The sequence below is a fragment of the Hydra viridissima genome, unplaced genomic scaffold, assembly GCF_058129835.1.
Source record: "Hydra viridissima isolate aposymbiotic clone 2 unplaced genomic scaffold, HvirCarnegie_v1 scaffold_1, whole genome shotgun sequence".
In the NCBI taxonomy this organism is placed as follows: domain Eukaryota; kingdom Metazoa; phylum Cnidaria; class Hydrozoa; order Anthoathecata; family Hydridae; genus Hydra; species Hydra viridissima.
Window position 1 is genome coordinate 3,638,513 of NW_028324300.1, and position 15,359 is coordinate 3,653,871.

At 29.7% G+C, this 15,359-nt stretch overlaps 1 pseudogene; it reads left to right on the plus strand.

Moving 5' to 3' along the window:
* Positions 1-7,669: 7,669 nt before the first annotated feature.
* On the plus strand, positions 7,670-8,740 carry LOC149892930 (uncharacterized; annotated as a pseudogene).
* The last annotated feature ends 6,619 nt before the right edge of the window (positions 8,741-15,359 follow it).

Below are 15,359 nucleotides of genomic sequence, written 5' to 3' on the forward strand. Positions count from 1 at the left end.
CGGAATACGATCTTATTTTTTATTGTTATTTTTTTTAACAATCACCAAGTAAATAAAATCATTTTGAGTACTACATTTGAGTACTTTATATAATTTTCACTTTAAACAGTTTAACATTTTATGTTATTACTTCTTTGACAATTATCAAATTAATTTTCCTGTAATATTTAAGTAAATAATGTTACAGGAAATACTGGTTGTTAAGTAAAGCTATTTAAAATATGTAGTACTTATCGAATAATAAATCATTATTTAAAATTAACAAAAAACATTTTAACAAACTTTTAAGTAGCATATAGCATATGATGACAAAACTATGTCACTTGAAAATATTTGATATACTAAAACAAGTTGTACAAGTAAAAAAAACTCAAATTCAAGAAATGCAAATGTCAATGAGCCCATAAAAACGTTGTTTTCCGCCATTTTAATTTGTTTTGATATAATAAACTGTTAAAAAATGGCGGAAAACAAGGTTTTTATGGATTCACTGACATTTGTATTTCTTTAATAGCTCCCTATACCGCAGGTGACCGCAGCAATCCCTTTATATTCTACTAGTAAAAGTATTAGTTAACTGAAAAAAATATATATCCTCCTTGGAAGTTGGTAGAACATTTTTTTAGCTGATATTTAAAACAAAAAAGTATGTATACATTCTATATCATTTTAGAAAATTCTTCTGATTTGAACAAAAAAAATCGGATTGCAATTTTTTTTTCAATATATTTGAAATAAATAAACTTAAAAGATTATCATAAAAGTAAATATAGACTTTTATTTAGATTAAAAAGTCTCCATTTTTACTAAATAAAAACCTCTCATTTTTCAGATTTCTTTGAAAATAATAAAATTTTTAACTTCTTTTAGCTATAAAACACAAAATATAAGTTTTATGAGAAAACTGTTTTTACTTTTTAAATGAATAAACATTGTAATTTAATATTATTTTAAAAAGGGCACTATATTTACAAAAACGTTTTGAGAGGTTTATTGCCATTTTGTTGTTGTTTTGAATCACTGTGCTTCGTATTGCTAAAAATTTGTGTAGAATTCAAAATGGCTTAATATATTTTTTTTTGCCGAAAGTAAAGTTTTTTTTTATCAATTTAAAATCTCAAACTTATTTGATAGCGTCACATCTAATTTTTCCATCTCAAGGATGTCTTAAAAAGCTGTTTTCTCAAGATCAACTTTGAGCTCAGTGTTATCTTATAACCAAGTTGATTTGTTGGTTTGCCAATCGTTTGCACAGACCAATCTTTTTAGATCAATACATAGAGCTTTGGTCCGGCGACATTCAGATACTTTTAGCGGGTTATTAGCTTTTGCAAAAAAATCAATGAATTTCTCATCAAGTCATGAAACTATGCTATTTGTATTTTGTAGAGGCGCTAAGTCGTGCCAGAAGCAGTACCGTGCTTTTCCCTTAACTCCCACTAAAATCCACACATGGGGGCTCTACAAGAAACAAATGTCCTGTTAAAAAAATTAAGTTTAATACTAACAAGCACAGTGTCAAAAATCATTCGGTACCGTGTTATCAGTAGATCATGTTCAATATTAACAGTAGACCATAAGTGATCAGTACATCTTGTTAACAGTAGACCATGAGTGATCAGTACATCGTGTTAACAGTAGACCATGAGTGATCAGTACATCGTGTTAATAGTAGACCATAAGTGATCAGTACATCGTGTTAATAGTAGACCATGAGTGATCAGTACATCACACTGTGGGAAATGGTAGAACAACTGCATATCATAAATGTTTTTTACTAATGTCGCTACTGACATTATATTTCAATTTTATTTGATAGTTTAATAATCAATCATTCCTATAATACAGGAATTTCACATAATTTTATGTAAAAACAAAATTTTGAAGCCCAACTGTTTATTATTTTGTGGATGTTAATTTCAAACCTGTTCGCTTCATCACTTTAAAAGTTAATTTTCTATAAAACGTTTTAGGAATGATTACTATAGTAATAAGTATTATATATTTTTGAAAAGCTCATCTTAAGGAGATTTTAAGAAAATTATATATTTTAATTATATGGTCTTTTAATTATATGCTCAGTTTAGGAGTAGTTAATTGAACAATAAAATAAATGAAAAAAAAAATATTCTTCAAGTTCACTGAGACTTTTGGCAGTTACCCATGCTTCCCCACACTTTACATTTAACATAGTATTGTAGCCTAGGTATTTATTAAAAGCATGTATAAGAATGAGGTGCAGAAATGTGTAGTTTCTGAAATTATTGGGATAAAAGTGATAAAATTAAGAAATACAGAAAACCACTGTTTATCGTGGTTTTTAAATTTTGCTCATTTATAACAATTATTTGGTATATGTTTTTTAACTTATTATGAATTTTTTATTGATACCATGGCATTCTTATATTTTTGCACTCTTTTTGTGGTGAATGTACACTGCCAATATATAAAGAGTTGAAACATTTATATCAGTAAAACAAACTCACTTTGGAAATTAAACCAATACGTTTGACATTTGAATATTACGAACGTTACTTTAATGGCTTGTAAGTCTTCAAAATGTAAATTACTACTTTCCTATATTGATGGAGGAATGACAGTTCAGGCACTGTCAAAAATTTTAAAAGAAAATTATCTACTTTCTGAGGACAACTTGTGTTTCATCATTAGTGATATTCAAAGGCACTTTATTCCGTCGTTTATTTAACGATGGACACAGACATCACGGAAAAAGGAAGCTTTTTTTTAATCTAAGAACAGCGGTTGGTTGGATTCTGAATATTATGTATCTTTACCGAACTCAGAAGACGCAATTACCGACATTCTGGAATAGCAAGATTTATTGGATCACAATATAGCTACAATTTTTTACCATAGATTCCGTGTACAGTATAAAATTCAAACTTTTACTTTTGTAAAGTAAATGGGGCTGTGATGGTTCCTCTGGCCAAAGTCAATACAAGCAGAAACTTCCAGAGGAATCTGAACTTATTTCTGATGCAAATCTGTTAATTAGTTCTTTGGTGCCTATCAAATTAATTGATAAAGTAACTGGCGCAGTTGTTTGGTAAAATACGGAACCTTCGTCTGTTCATTTTTCTCGACCTATATGCATAAAATTTTCAAGAGACTCCCGAGAAAACCATTGTAGTTGAAATAAAGAGGCAAATAAACTCATCGCGGCCATCTACCATTAATAAAAATGGTAAAAGAGTAAAAGTAAAACAAGAACTTTTACTAACAATAAGAGATGGAAAAATGGCTCAGGTATTAACGAACACGCCTTCTGGGTCTACATGCACATTATGTGGAGCTATACCACGGGAAATGAACGATTTGACTAAAGTGGCTTCTAGGCCTGAAAATGAAAATTCGTTTCAATACGGATTGTCTACATTACATGCCTAGATTCGTTGAATGGAAATTATATTACATATTTCTTACAACCTTTCATCCCAAACACAGTCAGATACATGTGAAGGAAAGAAACGGCTAAAGCAAGAAAAGAAGATCTTGGTACAGAAATGTTTTCGTGAGGAGCTAGGGTTACTCATTGACAAACCAAAACAAGTAAGTGGTAATACCAATGATGGTAATACTCCTAGAAGATTTTTTTACAATGCGAACTGCTTTGCTGAAATCATTGGAGTGGATGAAAATTTGATTAAGCAATTTTATATAACTCTGCAAGCTCTCTCCTCAGGTGTTATGATGAAATGCTGAAAGTTTTTGTAGTTATGCTATAGAAACTCCCCGAAGCCATGTGACCAATTATGGATGGTACTATATGCCATCTTCAGCAAAAAAAATCTTAATTCACGGAGAAAATATCATAAAGCATTTTGCAGTACCTCCTATCGGTCAACTTTCAGAAGATGCGCAAAAATCCCGTAATAAGGATTTTAAAAAGTTTCGCCTTCATCATGCCAGAAAATTTTCTCGATCAGTTCATATGAGGATGCATTTCATACTTTTCTGTACACTTCCGATCCGTACATCACCAGCATTAGAAAACCTTAAAACAAAAGTGTGTAAGAACTTGATGAAGATACTCTGCAGCTTTTGAAAGTCAACGAACTGATTTCAGGAACTGAAAGTCCCTAAGTAGTTATGGCATAGCACCTATATACAACGAACTGATTTCAGGAACTTTCAGTTCCTGAAATCAGTTCGTTGACTTTTGAAAGTCAACGAACTGATTTCAGGAACTGAAAGTCCCTATGTAGTTATGGCATAGCACCTATATACAAGCGTGCGAAATGAATAACGTTGATCGACGTTGATCAACGTTATTCATTTCGCACGCTTTGTGAATACACAAAACATCATTTCTCTTCCCTTTGTAAAGCGATAAGCGTGAAACCGTAGCGACTAACACGTTAGTGCAACTATTATAGTGAACTAGTACAGAATGTAAATGTCAAAAATCGACTCCTATGTTAACGTGACGACTCGTTTGTTAGCGTAATCGACTCATTTGTTATCCGTAAACCAAGCAACTTTAGAGGATGAACATAATAAAATCATGTTCAAATCATATTTTTGTACTTCATTATGGTGCACTCTAGTGTAAATAACTCTAACCTTCTTCCTCTCAAAAAACATTTCCCTCCCCCGTCTAGACTTTTTCCACATATACAATTTAAAATTCAACATCAAATAATTTTTGACAATTGTAATTATTTGGATGGACCCGAAGGTAAAGTAAAAGAAAATGTTTTATGGACGGTGATAAAATTGCAAATATTGTAACGGAAAATTAAAAATAGACGAGAATAAAAACTGCTGTCAATTAAACAGAATAGTAACACAAATAGTGGTTGGTTTTTTAACTGGTGTGGTTGTCAAAAGAGCGATTGTGCGCTCATTATTATTGTAATTTATAAAGAAAAACTTTTTTAAAACATTTTTTTATCAAATTAATTGATAACTTTTATTTTTAAAATAATATAGAACTCTCATTAACACGATTGAAATGAATCATTTACTCTAAGTGATGGATATTTATAAACAAAAACCTATTTTTATTAAGCAAAAAAACAGAAACTCGAACTGACGCTCAAACTCTACTTCAGCAACAATTTGAATCACTATGGAAGCAATTGCTGACCTACTTCAACACAGAAGAGGGAAATATTTCACTATTAGCAATTGACCAACTTCAACACAGTTGAGGAAAAAGTAATACTAAAAGTAGGATGAAAAAGTTTCTACTTGTTTACTTTGAAAGTTGTTTACTTAAAGTATTATCCACAAGAAGCATCACAACGCCAGTGAAATTTACCATCACATCGATAATATAACAAACCCTATTTTAAAAAAACCAAAAGAACTTCAACTGAAGCAATATGAGAATAGTTTTGATGTCCAAATAATTTGGAACATTTTGAAAACAACCTTTTGTAACAAGATTAACGGACAGCCTTGTTAAAACACCTTTGATTCTGATTGTTAATCAATCAAAAAGCAATCTTTTGATAGCGCGATTGAATCCCAATTGTCTTCTTTGGATGTTGACAAAGAGAACATTGAGCATTTAAACAAGTTAAATTGTTTATGGGACAGCTGCTGACTCCTTATTAGTTATAATGGATTTTTTATTATTTCTTTCAAATTAGTTCTTTTGGAATTGGACTTAGACAACACATTTAAATAAACGGGGAACCAACAGTGAAATTTGAATTGTTTTTAAGAGATCGAACAAGCTACCGACTTGTCACGATAATTACTGAAAAGTTGAATTATCGGCATACTTTTCATAGCTATCATTATTAAGTAGTGGAGTACTTTAAGAATGACTCAAATATAATTTGAAATTGCAATTGAATTGCAACTGAATTGCAACTGAATTGCAACTGAATTGCAACTGAATTGCAACTGAATTGCAATTGAATTGCAACTGAATTGCAACTGAATTGTACATTTTAGTATTATATATCCTCTGAAGAAGAATGATAACAAGTTAGTATTACTATTAATATTTATATTTGTTTATTTGCAACAACAATTACTAAATAAAACCAGCTCAAATTACTCAAAAAAATTTTGAAAACACAGTATCATGTTTAATAAATATAAAATGGATATTATTTTCTATATCGAAGCTTAAAGCAATCAAAAAAATCAAAAATCAATTTAAAAATTCCTTTTTTCTCCACTGAAAGAAAAGTATAAAAATATGATTAGGCTAAATCAATAATAAGCGTACTAGTTAACATTTACAGATAAGGAGCGAAAATAAGATCTATGTTATTATCAAGTCTTCATGAGCCTGTTGTGAAATGAATATGGTGACTTTAGTCTCATAAGAGGATTGAAAACTAGTAGTTTTGATTACTCTTTCATCTATTAATCTTTTACAACCTTTAAAATAATCAAAATAATTGTATTAAAGGAAATTGAGATAAATTGTATATTTTTGCAGTAAAGGTTTGATATTATTTTTATGTTCTTCAAGAGATCTACTGTTTATACTGATTATGCCCATTTTAAAATAAAAACCAGCCATCTATATATATTTCTCAACAGATTTTCAAAAAAGACTTAAAACTTCATTAGCTAGTTTTACAGTCATAGCAGAGTAAGAGTTGATGTGTATGTGGTCATTAGTAAACTTAGGCATAAGTTTTAAACGATTGTCTAAATCTCTATAATATAATTGAATAATGTGCTTCCACAATAACCATTCGCCAAGTTTTTACAAGTAGTGTGTATATTTTCTTGCACCAGAGTTTAATAAGAAATTTTGAGCAGTTTTCATCAAGGGTGGTTAGATTGTTGCAAAGTAGATATAACTATTTTTGGTTTAAAAATTTATTGTTTTAAAAATTACAAGAGTAATTAAGTCTTCACACATATTATAGTGAAATCTAATCATTGTTTGGTTTGATGATGCTCCATCAGCGGCTACAGAAACTAAATAATGATTACATCATCTTTCTAAAATCCCAAAATAAACACTGACAGTGTAAATGGTAAAATATACAAGTGAAAACATATATGACAATACCACGAAAATGCCAATACCACGAAAGTGAAAAGAAAGGTATGAGTTACACGCTCAAATCTATAATGCAACAAAATTTGGGTTTGGTTTTTCCCAAATAAACAAACCAAACTAGCTGATGATTCATTTTTATTGAAAACCAGATTAGATTTTAGGGACACCTTATCAATAAGAAGTACATCATATCTTTCAATTTTTGTATATTGTTCTATTTGCATACTTAATTCTGCAATAATTGGGGTAAAACAACTTTTATATTGTAAAAGTTTTGTAAGACCAGTTGTTGCAGCTCCACAACTTGAACATTCCGTTATCTTTGTTCTTATTGATGTTCCATAGTTCCTTATACTGCCAATATTTCCTGAAATGTTTTCTTTATAAACACTGATCAATCATTTGATAAACATTTAAAATTCACTTTTAAATGATCACTACAGAAAATCTGTGAAGTAAATAAATAATCTGCTTACAATATTATTTAGTAATAATCACTCTTAAAAAGTTAGTGTTCACTGTTACGCTTCGTTTAAATTCCGTTTTTGTGTCAAAAGGATAAAAAAATAGGCTTTACAGAGTTTCCAAATCTGTCTTTAAGTTAGTTGGTTATGAGTAAAATAATCACATGGAGAAGGTCGCATAGATTTTTTGCAATTTGAAATTAAAATGCCTGGACTAACTAGCCAGTTACTTAGTGTTAAAAAGAATCATCCTACCACCGGATTTTGTCTGATGGCTGGTGCTGGTTTATTTATAACACTTGGGAATGTTCTTGTGCAGTCCATTTACCATGAATACAAAGCTTTTTCGTCGTTTGAAACGCTTTTATATAGAAGTGCTTTTCAGCTGATATTCTCAATAGTTTTTATATTATCCAGAAAAGTTCACCCATATGGTGATAAGAAGATAAATTTATTTAAGTTGTTTATTATGGGAGTTGCCGAAGTTTCAGGTGTTATTTTTTTTACCTATCTCTCTAATTGATACCTGTGGCAGATGCAAATATTGTTCAATTTACTTCTCCTGTATTCATAGTCTTTTTCAGTTTCCTATTGTTTCATAAAGGTTGTGATGTAATAGAGGTACTTTGTGGGTGTGTAAGCTTTTTTGGTGTTGTAGTTATATCAAAACCCGATTTGATTTTTTCACAATCTGAACACTCTACTATAAATCAGATGAATAATAACATTGTTAATTTATCTAAATAGCAAAACTCTCAATATTTACTGGGATGCATATATGTTTCGTTAGCCGCAATATGTTTAAGCTTATATTTTATTTTAAATAAACTGAATGGTTTAAAGGTTGATCTGACTCTTACAATATTTTACCCAAGTGTAATTAGAGTTGTTATTGCTCCAATAGGAATTGCTATAAAGCATGATCAAGTTTTATATCACCAAATCAAGGCAGAGTATTGGTATATAATTGTAGTTATTGGTTTTGTTGAATATTTTGGATGAATATTGAGGAGTGAATCACTGCAGTTGGAGGATGCAGGACCAGATTCGTAACTGCAATGTTATTTATGCATTCCTATTGCAGTACTTACTAACTAATCAACTGCCATCCCCTACCGACTTATTAGGCACAATTGTTATTTTAGGTGCCAGAAGTGTTTTGATCATTCATAGAATATTTGATTTGCAGCAATACTGTTACAACAAATGTTATGGTCATAAATGTGCTTATAAGAATCAGATACAAGCTGAGGAAGAAGAGAAAAATTTTTTTTAACGAACTAAACTTTAGAAATAATACACTTTTTTTAGTTAAGCAAGACATGCTTCAAGATTGTTTATGGAGTGTTTGTTATATCTTTTAATTTCTATAAGTTCAGCTTTTATTGGAAAAAGTGAAAGGCAATTTTTACTTAAATGTTAATTTGATAATTTTTGCAGCATAAGCCTCAAAACATGTATAAAAAATAAATGTTTATCTTTTCAAGATATTGGATTATTGATATTAAATGTCAATGTTAAAATTAGTCATGAGCAAATATTATTCATTTGAACCAAAAAATATTCTTGTGCAAATATATTCGTTTAACTTTGAATATTGTATATAGCAGTTCTTACCTTAAATGATTCGAAAATAACGTCAGTAATGATAATGAAATCGAATAATTGAAACTCAAATTCTTATGACACAGTTAACTTGTCAATAAACTGTGTCAAGGGGAGTTATTTCGAGTATTAAAAAACTATTGCACGTTAAATATTCTAATTAGTAGCTGTTTTTTATAACCAAAAATTAGGATTGCCTTGACGTTGGCGATGGGGCTTGGCTAAGTTTATCAAATTTAATAAAAAATTTACCAATTTCCTTTAGCAAGAAAATTTAAACCCAAAAAGTAGTACACAAAGCAGTAAAAAAGTAAGTGAAAAGAGTGAGTGTAGCTAATGTAATAGAATAATCATCAGCCTAAAAAATATGTTTGTAAAAAGTATTCATTTAAGGAATAATTTATTTGTTAAACGAATACTTGTACAAATATTATGATACGTATGTGAACGAATAATCCTGTAAGAAAATAAAACGAGAAATATTAATTAAACGATTATTCTTAAAAAGAATGAATATTACTCCTAAAATATTCGTTTAACAAATATATGACCTTGCCAAGTTAAAATCTGATTTCATTATGAGCAACTTTTACTCAACAGATTTGCTAGTTCCCTAAAAAATTGCCTTGACCAATTTAAAAGGCATAAAACCAATATGAAAGATAAAATTGTTAGTTTTGTTACAAATTGTGAAACTACTTTTTACAAAAAATGCTTCAACTACACTTTTAAATAGTTTGATAAAAATGTAATAGTTTGAATAAAATGAAAATGTGTTCAATTGGTGTGGTTTTATCTATCCAGATCAAACAGAAGCGGTACAAAAAATAGATTATTGGTCTGCATTACAAGACCGCAATGATAAAGACGACTCTCTGGAACAAATATTTTTTTGATGAAAAGAAGCTGTACAAGAATAAGAGCTTGAAAACTGCAGTTTTGACATAAAAGATATATCACCAGCAAAATTTCATAGAATTTCACCATATGCAAAAATTTCTTTAGATAAAAGAAAGTTAATTCAAATTACTGATGTCATGTCAAAAAGTTATTAGCTTTCTTCAATGCCACAGATTTGAAAAGTGATGTTACTGAAGTGCCCAATGTTGAATATCAGTTGATATTCTTAATGAAAGAAAAACAAACTGCACACAGAAAGGAAGAGATTCAGATTTTTATATTGGTCCCTAATTCATATTCTTTAGATAAAGCAGCTGAAGTATTTAATATATTGAAGTCAGCCATAACAAAAGCAAGGAAAATTAAACCTGAAAATGGCGTATTTGCACTTCCTGAAAAAACTAATTTTGTTAAAGTTAAGATAGATAACATAAGTAAAGTGGAAAGTATTTATTTCATTGATTATTTAAAACTTATCAAAACATTTATCAAAACGATTACTTTATGTATAGTATAGTATATGTGGTTGAGGGCAGCATGGTTAAGCTATTTGCACACATGCAGGCCATTTTCCAACCTTATATATTGTCCTGCTGTAAACTATTCTACTTTATGCTTTGCTTTGGATGTAAGAATATTACCTGCACATTCATGCCTTCACCTTTAAAACTAATTGGTTAAACTAAGTGAGGTTAAGTAAAAAAAGCTTCAGTTATTACCAACTCATGACCAAAATTGTTTAAAAACCCCTTGAATTCAATTATTTATTGGTGTGTACAGTACTTAGAATAGAACATTCAACAATAAAAAATTTAATTATTTGATGGGTAGTGCATAGAAAGATTTTTTTTCAACCAGAACTCTAATTTGCATTAATTAAAACTGCTGTTTTTCTGAGTGTATAAATTGTTATGATTTGTGTCATACACACATGTCATATATGTCTTCATGTTTTAGAAGATATTGTACGGACCAAAATGATTAAGGTTTGTGTTACTTTGTAAAGAGTGCTCAGTTATTTTTAAATAGGAGTATAATTTGATTGAACATTTAATGTGAATGAGAAAGTAGGTGCTTTATATCCTTGAGCTGGACAAAGGTGCTGAGGAATTGATTACTGACCAAACCAACTTCTCGAATACAGTATTCTGTCATTATGACTTCCTGCACTTTAAAGAATTCATACTAAATGTTGGCATTGTTGTAAACAAAACACGGCCCATTTATTTTAATGTTAATTATCTTCAAACAAACTACAATTGAACACTTTTTACAATAACACTACGTCGCATTGGTTTGACGTTATCATGACGAACAATATTAACTCAGACTTACTGCGATCTAGCCAAAAAACAAGCGAACCACTAAATTGCAGAAGTTCTATCGGCAGGTTTAGTTTACTAATTATTCAGTTTGACTAAGTGTCAACTAACCCATAAAGTTAACTCCTACATTGCGTTTAAAAGTACTTGTTTCTATCAGCATTAAAATAACTATAACATAAACTTTTCTAGTAACTATTAACATAACTGTTATTTTCTAAAAACAAATGTAAAAGAGAGTTTTATGAGCTCAACTTTTTTTTCAATTTTAAAATAATGAAAATACTGCCTTCTCAAAACCTTACTGTCAGTCAATGTAAGTACATTTCCCCCGCGCTTATATCCCTAACGGTCAGTTGATGTAAATATACTTTGCATGTTCATTTCTCTTTATGTATTTCTAACAGTCAATTGATTTACTTGTAAATATACTTGATGAAATAAACTAACATTAAATAATTAAGCCATTTGTGAAGTAATGTTTGTACAATAATGATAAAAACCAGGCTGTGTATAATTAAAAATTCCATTCAACTGGATGTAAAAAAAAGATAAAACTTCTTTTTAAGTAAAATATTAACACAAAAAAAAGGAGGAGTATTATCTCATATAAAGTTCCTTTATGAAACGTTTCTGTGCTAAAGTTTACTCAAGTATCACACGTAATACATTTCAAATCTACCCTTAACCAAAATGAACCAATAAACTATGCTAATGTAATATTCAATGACAAACCTAAGAGAAAGAATGCTAGCACGAGCTTATCAACTTCCAGTTTTTAATTTAAAACCAAAAATCCAAACTTGCACAAAGGACCTTGCAGATCTAAAAAACAATGACATTAGGGCATTTCCGTTTATGCCTCTCCATGATCTAGAATATTATTCGAGTAGCTCTTCACCTATAAGATCAACTGAATCCATGAAAAGCATTTAAGCATTGACATCAGGTAATCGTTTTAAATGTACCATTGAAATGAAGTTTCATAGAGAAAATAAACAAAATTAGTAAATAAAAATGTTTAAATTGTAACCTACTTTTAAATTTTGTAACTGAAATAGTAATATAATACGGTAACGGTTGTTAGAACCTTTCCGTATGACAAGTTTCTAAATGCACTTTGGAGGTATTTACTTTTCTATGAACAGTTAAACATTTTTACTTCAAAAATAATGTTAATAATGGCCAGTGTCTCGGTTATCATGGGGAAAAATATAATGAATACATATAAATAAATTTAATTTTTGACACCGATTTGCTCAAAACTACTTATGGATCACTTAGAACCTTGTCAAACCAATGCGACGACTAGAAAAATAAATAGCCATTTTTCTATTGATGTTTTTATTTGCTGTTAACAAAAAATGAAACAAAACATGGCTTTAGAACATTGAGAAAAAGTAAATACAGTGAACTGTCAGAGGCTATCAAGATTAATAGGGGAAGTTGGGGCACAGTGGATCGGATTTCTTTATTTTTTAAATTGAGTAAATGTTAAAATATGTATTTTATCTTTTTACAATTGAAAGGATTGAGATATATGTCCTTTGTGATAAGAAATCACTAAAACCCAAGTATTTATTATCTAACGCTTCACAGAGAGGTTTAAAGTAAGTTGTATTAAGTTATTCACTGTACCCCAGTACTGGGGTACAGTGAATCGCTACCTGGGACAAAGTGAATCAGTAATAAAAATGTGAATAGTTGTAGTGAATAGGTGAAAAGCCAAATAATTTTGAGGCTGAGGGAGGAGAGACACTATGTTTTTGGCATAATTTTGGTAACTATATTAGTATAAAATCGAAAAAATAGGCATTGAAAATTGAGAAAATATAGAAGGATTTTTCATTGATTAAAAAAAATTATTCAAACATCTAAATAACAACATTTTTTTAAAAGTAAACATAATAACAGAGTGCATCATCATACTTCTTTACAGAACTTGTGTTACAAATTTTTTTGTCAATCTGTTTTCGATTTCTGACAATATTGACTAAACCAAATAAAACATAAACAACCAGTATTATTAAAAATGAAATTATGTGGGAAGTATTTTGTTAAACTATTTTTTCAAAACAATATACACATCAAATATTATAAAACCATAACGAAATAAAACTTAATACAAAATTTTTTTACCTCATAAAATTAAAAAAAGTTACTTTGAATATATTTTTATCTATTATATTCATATATTTAAAAGTTGTTCAAAAATTAAAAAATAATAATAACACAATATCTCATAACTTGAAACTAATAAATTTATTTGCATGTAGCTGATTTGTTAAAAATACATGAATTTAATCTTTAAGATCTTTAATGTGGTACAGTGAATCAACCGATTCACTGTACCCCAATTCACTGTGCCCCACTCATAACAAATTAAATTCAAGTCTAATTTCTTGGGTTATAAGTGCTTTGTAAAAGAAAAGCTAAAGTGCGAAAAGGAAGCAAGAATATCAATAATCCGAATAAAAAATTTCAACTTTTTAAATAATTTCAACCGTAATCTCCATAACAAAAGTAAAAGAACGTAAAAAAATTTACTTTAGCTAGCTAAAAACAAAAATTACCTTCTAAAAACTGTTTAACTTCTAAAAAAAATTTATGGGATAACAAATTTAATTAATTATGGCTGATATATGAGCATATAAAGTGATGCATTATCATGATGAACAAAATCCTAATCTTTCAGAAAATGCCTCTTATTCACTGTGCCCCTCGATTCACTGTACCCCACCTTCCCCTACATTAATTTACTAATATCTAACTCCATTATCTAACTTACAAAATACAAAGAAAATGAATTCTTTTCACGAATTCTTGTTATTAAAACTTTTTGTACAGAAAGGATATAATCAAACATCTAAAAACATTGGCATACGTCCACAGCATGAGGGCATGTGTTGATATTTTCAGATGCTATAATTAAATCTTTTCTCAGATTCTCATACATCTCCCAGGCGCATGAGGTCCTTTTTCAAAATGCCATGTAATATCCAAGTGTGTCTGATTTTGGGCCCATCTGAAATGTGATGGCTGCTTTCAGAGTAAAATTTTCTCCTTGCAGTAGCAGAGCGATGGAATTCAGTTCGAGAAAACAGTTTTCGATTTAGGACATTGTGTACAACAGTTTCTGTAGAGAGTTTTCCAAGGTCAGTTTTAATCCAGAAAAGTTCTCTCAAACTGTAAATGTTACAAACAGTCCCAGTACAAATCATCGTTTCCGATGCATCTGTTTTAAAGGCTTTGGAATTGGATTAGGACTTTGGATTGGTCTAAGGTATGTTGAGTCTGCAATGCTGAACCCTTGTTCTACAGCAGATTAAATGCAATTCATGCCTGAAGCTGAGAGAACTAACAAGTCAATTGAGACAAAAGAAATTTGCCTTTTGGTTTGTGCGTAAATGTTGTCGTGTGAAAAAATGTCTTGTGAAGTGAACACTTGGATTTTCTGCAATCCATTTTTGAATTGCAGTGGATACTATCTGATTTTAATACCAATTTTATATCTGAACAACAACAAAATTTTTCAGAACACTAAATTCACTAGTAGCAGTGGTAACTGCAAAAACAAAAACCTAAAAGTGAAGTTTAACTATTCCCCTTTTTAAAAAATATCTACGTTGATATAAAATTCTAAAAAATAACACGAAAAAATACATTCTTACAACACATACGCTAAGCAGTCTATGATAAAATGGTCGAAGATTTTGATTAAAAAATCGGTGCCGTAAATAGATGGATACGCACATACTTAACAAAGCGGACAAAAACCAAATTAGTTCAGGCTTTGAATTACGAAAAAGAACCCTCAAGCAATTTTTATTCCATTTTCTGGACATCGTTTGAATTTAATTGATGTAAATGCTAAATATAAATCAACGTTGGGAAATTCTCTTTTGGAAATAGTAAAAAACAGTATATACTGTTCAGCTGAAGCCCAGTGTATCGGAAAATTCTATAAGAAAAAACAAATCAATCATTGTTTGTTAAAGAGCACAAGGTTAAAATTATAATGTATTAGAAAAAACGACAATGCGTTGCACACGAACCATCAGCACTGTC